The sequence below is a fragment of the Octopus bimaculoides genome, chromosome 23, assembly GCF_046866305.1.
Source record: "Octopus bimaculoides isolate indiv1 chromosome 23, ASM4686630v1, whole genome shotgun sequence".
Lineage (NCBI taxonomy): Eukaryota > Metazoa > Mollusca > Cephalopoda > Octopoda > Octopodidae > Octopus > Octopus bimaculoides.
The window spans coordinates 19589161-19599160 of NC_142950.1; the positions used below are offsets into that span (position 1 = coordinate 19589161).

Sequence of the window (10000 nt, forward strand, 5' to 3'; positions counted from 1 at the left end):
TAATTCAAAACAATGTGAATGAATAAACATAACATTTGGCAGAGTAATCTGAATGCTAAAGAGTTAAAGACAATATGGTGTGATTTGAAGGATATTTAGCTGTTACTTCCAGCAGTTCAAGCAACTGCTCGGAGGAGACCTCATTGGTTTAGTTAGAGAGAGAAAGGTGGAGAGACAGACAGACAGACTTGTGTTAGAAAAAACTAGAAATACTACTAAGTATAGTGTGGATAATTAACCAAGTTCTGAAAATAGTTGCTAAATGAAGCAGTGTGATTTTAATGTAGAGCTTTCTTCTGGTCCAGAATGTATTGGCTGCTATTTCTGGAAGGTCAAAACTCTTGTTGGCTTTGTTGCTGGCCTGCTTGTTGCTGCTACTCCTTTTGTTGTTAGTCCCAAGGTGGCCCAGATTCAGCAAATTTATGATAAAAAAGGCATTTCAGCTATGACCAACCTGTCTTTTTTCTTCTCTCGAGAATCATGTATCTAATGCTGTTATTTAGTATAGCATTCTCATCTTTTTTTTAACCCTTTCTGTCGAAATACATCCTTTGTCTTGCATGCTAGTTCTAGCTTTTATATACTCATTACTCTAAATTTCCTCAACATTTTTTTATTGAATGCCCTTTTGTGAAATATAACTTGGAGGCAAACTCCATAGGAATTTGTGTTACACTCCAGGAATATACACAAAGGCATTTCAATTAATCTCAAAAATATTGAAGAATTTAATAAAATAATTTCATCATTATTAAGCTGGTGTTTGGAACATCAATTAACATGCAGTTTTAATGGTAAATTTTAGTTTAGATCACTATAAAACAGAAAGTTTATATCATTAAACCCGAAGTGGTCTTGGGCAGGTTGGTATAAAAAGTGTTGTGAGTTTAGGAAAATTTGGTTGTTGTTTCTAGCAGATTGAATCATCAGGTAGATGCATCATGCAGTGTTTCAGTTTCGCTGGTTACTTGCCTCTTCACCTCCATAGTGAGTTCCCACTTTCTTTTGGAAAGTGATGGTTAGTTAAGTTTTGACAGAAGGTAATATTTGGAGTAAACCTGGACAGGAGTCTCTGTGCTTCCCTAACATAAAGAAAAATCAATTTTTTAAAAACCTTTGATGGCTTTAGCTTGTTCCATAAGAATTCTTGTACTTTGAGAAAGTAAAGTGGCAGAGAAAAAAAATAGATAAAAAATAAAGACTAGCTGTGAGATGGCATAGATTTATCTTGACCACCTTAAGTTCTTTAGTCTGATTTTGTGTTCCACCAAAGTTTAATTCTTTAAGAACACACACCAGGCAATGTTGCTAAGGATTTGGTGAGAAATACTATACATAGATAGATACATACATACATGCATGCATGTATGTTGTTGAAAATGCACTTAAGTTTCAAAAGCTCATAAATGTTTAAAATACATTTATTTACATATATACCATATATAGGAAGATTGTTACTAAAAATTTTGTTGGTTTTTTTTTTCCGTTGAAATTGAGTCTTTTTTCTTTTCTTTATAATGCTTTTTCTTCTTTCTAAAGGATATACAGCTGTAGTTTATATTTTTTAATCAGTATGTTTTCCGTATTTAAATGGAATTGGGTTGAAGTGTTTCCAGTGCATTGATAGAGAGGGAAGATTTGGTCTTGGTGCTGGCTAACGGGGATTTTTCTAGTGGTGAGGTCCTGGATTTGTTGTCTGTGCACCATAAGTCTATCCCTCATAGTTAAGCTTGTTTGACCAATGTAGTCTCCACCACAACCTCCACATTTAAGAACATAGATTAAGTTCTTCAAAGCACAGGTGAAGTCATATTTTATGGTAAAAGTTTGACCCGACTTAAATTTCTATGTTGAGCCCTCTAAGAGAAAGGTGCAAGTTCTGCAGTTAGGCGGTTACATCTTTTTGACTTGTGGGGTTGTATTTTTGGTGGGTAATTTGGCGCTGGCGAGTAATTTTAGCATTATCGTGATGGAAGATGACACCCTTTCTGTTAACCAAAGATGCTCACTTTTAGCTCAGAACTGTTTTCAAGCGACAAAGTTGCTCACATCAAAGTTTAGCATTAATTGTTTGGTTGTTGTCCAACAGTTCATAGTGAATTACTCCTCTAATATCCCACCATACACTCAACATGAACTTATTTGGATGAAGTCCTGCTCTCAGTTGTTGAATGGACGTCCTCCTTGACTAATCCAAGAACGGCAGCATTTAACATTATGGTAAAGAATCCACTTCCCATCACCTGTAACAAGCCTGTCTAAAAATGTTGCTTGAAAGTGTTGCGAAAGCAATGTTTGACAACAAGCAGCACACTGTTGTTGATTCTCTAGAGACAGCTCATGAGGAACCCATTTTCCAGCCACTGAAACCTTTAGCTGGCGTACCACGGTTGTATGGGCCACGTTTAACTATTCTGCAAATTCCTTAGTGGTAATGGTAGAGTTCTCTGAAACAAGGGCTTCCAACATTTTGGAATCAAGTTTTTTTGGACAACCCTCTTTTGCCTCTTCTTTCAAAGTGAAATCACCACTTTGGAAACGGGAAAACCACCTCCTGCAACTTCTTTCATTCACTACATCATCCCCATAAGTGCTCTGAATAGATCTTGCTCCTGCACTTGCATTAAAACCTTTATGAAACTCATAGAGTAAAACATTTCTTATGTGATCTTTAGGTGGGACAAACATAGTGGTAAAATTTTCTGAGAATAATGGCCAGAAGTTAGATAATCTGATGGCCAGAAGTTAGATAATCTGAAAGAAAATAGTATAAATTAGACACAGAGATATCTTAAAACGATAAAAGAGGTTTAAAAATTGATAAATTGACTTTGGAACATTTTTCTAGAAATTGGACATTACTTTTGCACCAACCTGATATACATTTATTTATATGTGTGTGTGTGTGTGTGTATGTATATATATATATATGTAAAAACAAAAGTAAATGAGTATATGCATATATACGTACAGGTATGTGCATACCGACATCCACCTGTATGTATAGGTGCATATCTGGGTACAGGACATTGCAAACAAACGTAGACGAGAACACACGAGCCACATAGAGTAGCCTCAGGCTGACCAAAGCCTTGTGAGTGGATTTCGTACATGGAAACTGAGAAAAGACTATCATATATATGTGTGTATTTGCGCGTGGGTGTATTTGTACCCCCAGCATTGCTTGACAATTGATGTTGCCGTGTTTATGTCCCCATAACTTAGTGGTTCGGTAAAAGACAGTGATAGAATAAGTAGTAGGCTTGCAAAGAATAAATCGTGGGGTCGATTTGTTGAACTAAAGGCGGTGCTCCTGCATGACTACAGTCACATGACTGAAACAAGTAAAACAATAAAAAAACTATGCCATTTTAATCCCAAGCAATGCCAGGTATCTCTGCTAGTATGTATGTATGTATGTATGTATATGTATATATATATATACATATATATATATATATAGAAACGCTGCCAAATTAGATTGGAGCCTGGTGTTGCCATCCGGTTTCACCAGTCCTCAGTCAAATCGTCCAACCCATGCTAGCATGGAAAGCGGACGTTAAACGATGATGATGATGATGATGATGATGATGATATATATATGTATATATATATATATATATATATATATATATATATATGAATGGAAACGTGTAGATTTGTGCTGCATCCAAGAAGTAAGATGGAGAGGAGGTTCCACTAGGTTCCTCACAGGCAAAGAACACAGGTATAAGATTTTTGGGGCAGGGAACACTGACAGGGTTGGGGTTGTGGGTATACTTCTTGTGGAGAAATGGGCTGATAAGGTAATCGAGGTAGTCAGAGTATGTGACAGAATACTTAAGATTAGATTAGTGCTTCATTATAGGTTAGCAACCATTATCTCGGCCTATGTCCCTCAACTGGGGCTGCCTGATGTGCAGAAAGACCGATTTTATGACACCCTCTTGCAGACTACCTCGTTGACGAATGACAGGGACCTTCTCTTTGTGGCTGGGGACTTCCATGGACATGTTGGACAATATGCAGGGAGCTTCCATGGCGTACATGGAGGCTTTGGCTTTGATTCCAACAACGAGGAGGGAACTAGATTGCTGGAGTTCTGCAATACTAACTTCAGGAAACCTGCCAGTCACCTAGTTACCACCTACCGTTCTGGCAGGCACACTAGCCAAATTGACTACATCCTCGCCAGAAAAAGGGAAAGAGGGCTGCTTATAAATGCCAAAACCTTCCCAGGCGAAGAATGTACCCCTCAACATAGACTAGTAGTTAGCGACTTTGGGATCAGGGCTAAATGGATGCCCAGAAGACGACCAGCATGGAAGAGAAGGGTCTGGAAGCTTAAAGATCCTGCAAACGGACAGAGATTTAGAGACATATTACTCGAAGCCTTTCATGAAATAGAAGAGGATATAGCATCAAATGATGTAGAAGACAACTGGAGGTTTCTACAGGACAACCTGCTGAGAGCCACTGACCTGATCTGTGGATGGTGCAAAGTCCCCTCTCAACCCAAGGAAAATGTCATCTACTATAACCTTTGGCCAACCAAAGCCCTGTGAGTGGATTTGGTAGACAGAAACTGAAAGAAGCCCATCGTATATGTACATATCTATGTGTGTGTGTCTTTGTGTCTGTTTTTTCTCCCATCATTGCTTGACAGCTGATGTTATATCCTTATAACTTAGTGATTTAGCAAAAAGAGACCAATTGAATGAGTACTAGGCTTAGAAAGAATAAGTCCTGGGGTCAATTTCTTTGACTAAAAAACCTGCATTCAAAATGACTGAAACAAGTAAAAGAATAAAAGAATATACAGAAGTAAGCACATAAATGCAAAACAAGGTGGAAAAAATAGTAATTGAACACTAAAGACAGAGTAATATGCTTTTTATTAAAGCTGGAAGAATTTTCACTAACTGTTACTCAGAGTTTCACATCACTGTTTATCAAACAGTTGTGATCATACTCTCTGTACAATCAAAACAATCTGATGAACTTGAAACTGAGTGACAGTTTGTGAAGATTTTTCAGCTTTAATAAAACGTATATATATATATATAGATTACAAGAATAATCTCTACACCACATAATATAAATATTAATGAAAAAAAAAAGCATGATTAACAGTATTAAGCATTTTAATTTTTTAGTTTTTTTCAGTATTCACACACTTTCTAAATTACATAATTGTCAAAAGGCTATTTAACGAAGTGCCATGCTGTATTTAGTTACATATCTTCCTCTGAGTTCTGAGTTCCAAGTTCTTATCTTTGGCAGTCAACTTAAACTGCGGTTGGTTAGTTTACTCACTTATAATGAGCCCTCTCTCTCTCTTCCACTTCTCTACATATTTGTGGTCTTGTATCAATAATCCAAGAAACCATTATTATTCCATTCTAAGAATCATGTGTTTATTGCATCAGATTATATAATAAGTTAATTAGTTTCATATTTTATACTCATTAAAAGTTATATTAATTACTTCAGAACTGTTTTCACAAACATTTCTATAAAAGGAAAGAAATGTTTTTTGATATATTAGGTGCAGTCATGGTTGCGTGGTAAGAAGTTTGCTTCCTAACCACATGGTTTTTGGTTCAGTCCCACTACGTGACACTTTGGGTGTCTTCAAAATATTACCCCAGGCCAACCAAAAATTATGTGAGTACATTTGGTTGATGGAAACTAAAAGATGCCTGTTTTGTGTGTGTGTGTGTGTGTCTTTGTGTTTGTCCCACACCACTGCTTGACAACTGGTATTAGTTTGTTTACATCCCCACAACTTAGCGGTTTGGCAAAAAAGAACAAACCCCTCAAGACAGTGCCCTAGCATAGCTGCTGCCCAATGACTAAAACAAGTAAAAAATGTTTTAAAACTAGTAATGGCAAGGACCGATCAGAGGATGTTGAGCCTCATGGAGGAAATGACAATGGACCAAGATGTCTGGCGATATGAGGTTCTTGAAAAGACCCACCCATGTCAGTGAAACTGAGTTCTAGAAGTGGTGTGTGCCCCACCCACACTTAACAAGAAAATTTCTCACACACTATACCACAACAAACCAAACTACATCTCTACATCTGCACTATGCTTACTTCTCACTCCCCAATCCTATCCTCTAAGCCCTATCTCACTGTATCATTGCTATCGGCTAGCCCCCCCCCCCCCAATCTGTGTGTTCCATCCACACGCCCTGTCTCGCTGTATCATTGCTATCCACTAGCCCCACTGACCTGTGTGTTTCACCCACACACCCTGTCTCCTGCTAGCCCCCCCCCCCCCCCCCGGCCTTTGTGTTCTACCCACACATACCAAGAAAACTTCTTTCACACACCCTACCCGAACAAACCAATCTACATCTCTTCTCTTCCTCACATTTCCTCCTTCATACACTATGCCTACCTCACTCCCCAAATCCTGTCCTCACAGCCCTGTTTCTCTGTATCTTTGCTATCCAGTAGCTTCCTCACTCTATATATACCCAGGTTTTCGCCACTCACTTCACACCCACCTCTCCACACTCTAATCGCACTTCTTTTGCAATATCCTACCACTTATATTATGCCGTTTGAACCTCAAGGGTATGCCCTGGTACTTGCCACCATCTATATCTCTCTCTCTACTCAACCATCCCATTCATATTCTGATCCCTCTTCCTTGTGAGTATGCCTGGTACTTTGCCATCATCTCTGTCCTGCTGTCTACCATTCTCTCTCTCTCTCTCCTTCTCCTGCCTATCCCTTAAGTTGGGTAACCATGTATCTTCTTTGTGGCAGCACACCTGTTTCTGTCTTCATTCCTGATCTCTCTCTCTCTCTGGCTGAGTAACCTTGTACCTCGTCTACAGCAAGACACCTGTTTCCTCTCTCACTATAACCTTATATCTTCTGACACAAGATCACCTCCTCCAATGCCCTCTCCCTTCTCAAAAGATTTTTTCTTCTTCTTGTAAGTACTTGGTGAGCCTGTCAGTGCATTTGGAAGGGCATCCAACTGTAAAAAAACCTTGCCAAAGCTGACCTCACCTATGCTTGTGCTACATAAAAAAGCACTAAGTCCACTCTGCTGAGTGGTGGGTGTTAGGAAGGGCATCCAGGTGTAAACATCCTACCAAAACAGTCACAGAAGTCTGTTGCAGGCTTCTGCCTGGCTGGCTCCTGTCAAACCATCCCACTCATGCCAGCATGGAAGGTGGACATTAAACAATGATGTTGATGATGATGATGCATTCATAATTTCAACATCGTTGTTGTCATTGTTGCTATTGTTTTAATGTCTACTTTTCTGTGCTTGCCATGGATCAGGCAGGATTCATTGAGGCAGATTGCTACAGCTGTACATTGTTCCTATCACCAACCCTCACTTCCTCTCTAGCAAGGTAATATTTTCCCCTAGTCCAGATATGTTTTCATGGGAGATTTCAAATATGCAACACTGCTTGTATGATGGTGATGTTTGTTTATAATTAGAGTTTGATCTCAAGAGTAGGAGTCAACCACACAAGCATCCAATGGGTTTTCTTTTCAGTTTCTCTTCTGCCTAATTCACTTGCAAGGCTTTGGTCAGTCTGGAGCTATAAAAGAAGATACTTGTCCAGGGGACTGAACCTGAGACCAGGTGGTTATGAAGCAAACTTAACCACACAGCCTTCTCTACTTGTTGTTATTGGCTCAAGCATTTAGTTTTCCTGTTAAATAACTTAAGTTCTTTTTGTTTAACCCCAGGTCAATTCTGCAGATCTATGTTTAAAGAGATTCCAACCCATGGCCACCTCATCTTTTTCTCAGGCATAGTGTATAATGAGCCAACAAGGAAACCTCTATGTGGTTGCTATGCCTAGTAGAAATAGCATCCAAATTCCTTTGAAACCACATCTTAGCCTAAAAAAAAACAAAAAACAAAAAGGATACTGAGTATTATAGTCATAGATACATTGTTTGAAAATAAGCTGGAACGGTCATGACTGAAGTAGTGTGATGATAGGCCAGCTTGTTTTGAGCTGATCTAGAACTAAACAACAAACACCACCACTACCTTAGCTAACAGCCCACTGGGTTGTTTTGTCTTGAGTTGCCATGTAGAGCAGTAGTTCTCAACCAAGGTCTATATAAGATTTTGGGGGGTTCTACAGAAAAAAATAGTAACCAAAGAGGTCCTTAGATGAAATATGGTTGAGAACCCCTGGTGTAGAGCAATGGTTCTGAACCAGGGTCCACATGACTTCTTGGTGGTGGTGGGGGGTCATATAATAATAATTTTTTTAGTGGTGGTGGTCCATACAAGCAAAACAGTAAGTTGGTGGTCAACAATGATATTTTAGGGGTTAATAAAAAAAAAACTTTGCTTTATGTATATTTATTGTGAGAAAAAACTAGGTTTCTTTGTCTAACGCTTAACATAGTTCAACATATTTCCAGCCACTGAAATGTGTTTTCGCAGAGAAGGTTATTACAAACCTACACAAGTGAACGGGTTTAAAACAAAATAGGAATTTTGAAAGAAGCATCTCTAAAACTAGTTTTTAAACATGGAATGGCTATGGGGTTCCACCAAAGTAAAATAGTAATTAAAGGAGTCTAAAAAAAAAAAAGGTTGAGAACCATTGATACAGAGGCTTATCCCTGTGTGTGATACCAGTAGATAGATATACATGAATAAATAATGATTATAAACATTTGCTATGAATGAATACTCAGTATCATATCATACAGACTTTAGATTGGCTGGTAAGAACACAAAATATTAAAGTTATTAACCCCAGTTCGCCTTGCTTTGAGTCCTAGACTCCTGCTGGCACCGTAGAAGCTCCATTATGATAAACAGTGTCTTTTATTTTTTTAAGCCTTTAGCATTCATATTACTCTGTCAAATGTAATAACATCTGATTATGATGTGATTGTTTATTTTTAGAATGATGTTGTAGGGTAGGTGCAAGAGGCCAGATCTGGTCAGTTTGAACATAAAACAGGTAGAATATTTTGACCAGATATGACCAGTTTAAATACTGAAGGGTTAAACTTAAATTCACCAACCTAACCAAATATCATAAACTAATTTGTCTGAAAGTGTTTGATACTGCCATCTATTTGCCTGCCGTGTCCAAATCTAAAAGAGCCATTCCTGTGATTGGCTTCAACAACAAGTTCAATAGACTTGATGTCTCTACTCCTTTTCTTTCGCTTCATCTTCATGTCACTACTGCGATAGTCACTGTTTTCTGAAAATCCTGGCTGTCTAAACATAAGGCTTACTTTATTTTATTGAATGATGTATTGGTACTCCGAGTCCTATAATTGGTAAGTCCAGTGACTTGCCAAGGTAATAAGATAGATATGTGGTTGATATCTTGTATGCTTCACCACCTTCTTTTTAATCTGCCTGTAAATTTGTGCCTTTAATTTCAAAAGCAGTTAATTGTAAAGTTTATTTTGTTTTAAAATCTTTTGTTTTTTAATCTTCTATTCAAATTTGAGTGAAATCATTTAAATACACTTGTTTTTAAAGAATTTATTATATCAAGGGGTTGTGTCATTATGCCAATGACAAACACTTTTATTATTATTATGATTATTATTGAGTGAGAGAGCAGTGCATGCCATCAAAGTGACACTGGATTAAAATATACGAAGCCCGGTATACCCATCATGACTACCAGTCTGATAAGGGCACACCAGGTGCATGCATCACAACCATATGTGCGCAATATAGTGATCTCATATCAAGATAAACAGTGCATGGCCTTGCAGGTGGGACCCAGTTAGAATTTTCTTCAGGTTGAGTAGCCCATCCCACTCAAAAGGTCCCTGAATAATGGTTTTTTAAGGATGATGAACAAAACACCCATGTTTCCAAAGGTGAATTATCCAAACCCCCAAAGAATTCCTCTCAACACATGGATATGATGCTCCCCCACTACTTCTGCTCATGATCAGAGATGCACACATCATCAGCCACTAAGGGACATGCTCAACTGGTTAAGGTCAAGCAACTGAC

At 38.2% G+C, this 10000-nt stretch overlaps 1 protein-coding gene across 4 annotated transcripts in view; it reads left to right on the plus strand.

Moving 5' to 3' along the window:
* Positions 1-10000, plus strand: part of LOC106879043 (prolow-density lipoprotein receptor-related protein 1) — a 315430-nt gene that overhangs the window by 60172 nt on the left and 245258 nt on the right. The gene's annotated exons all lie outside the window — the stretch shown is intronic.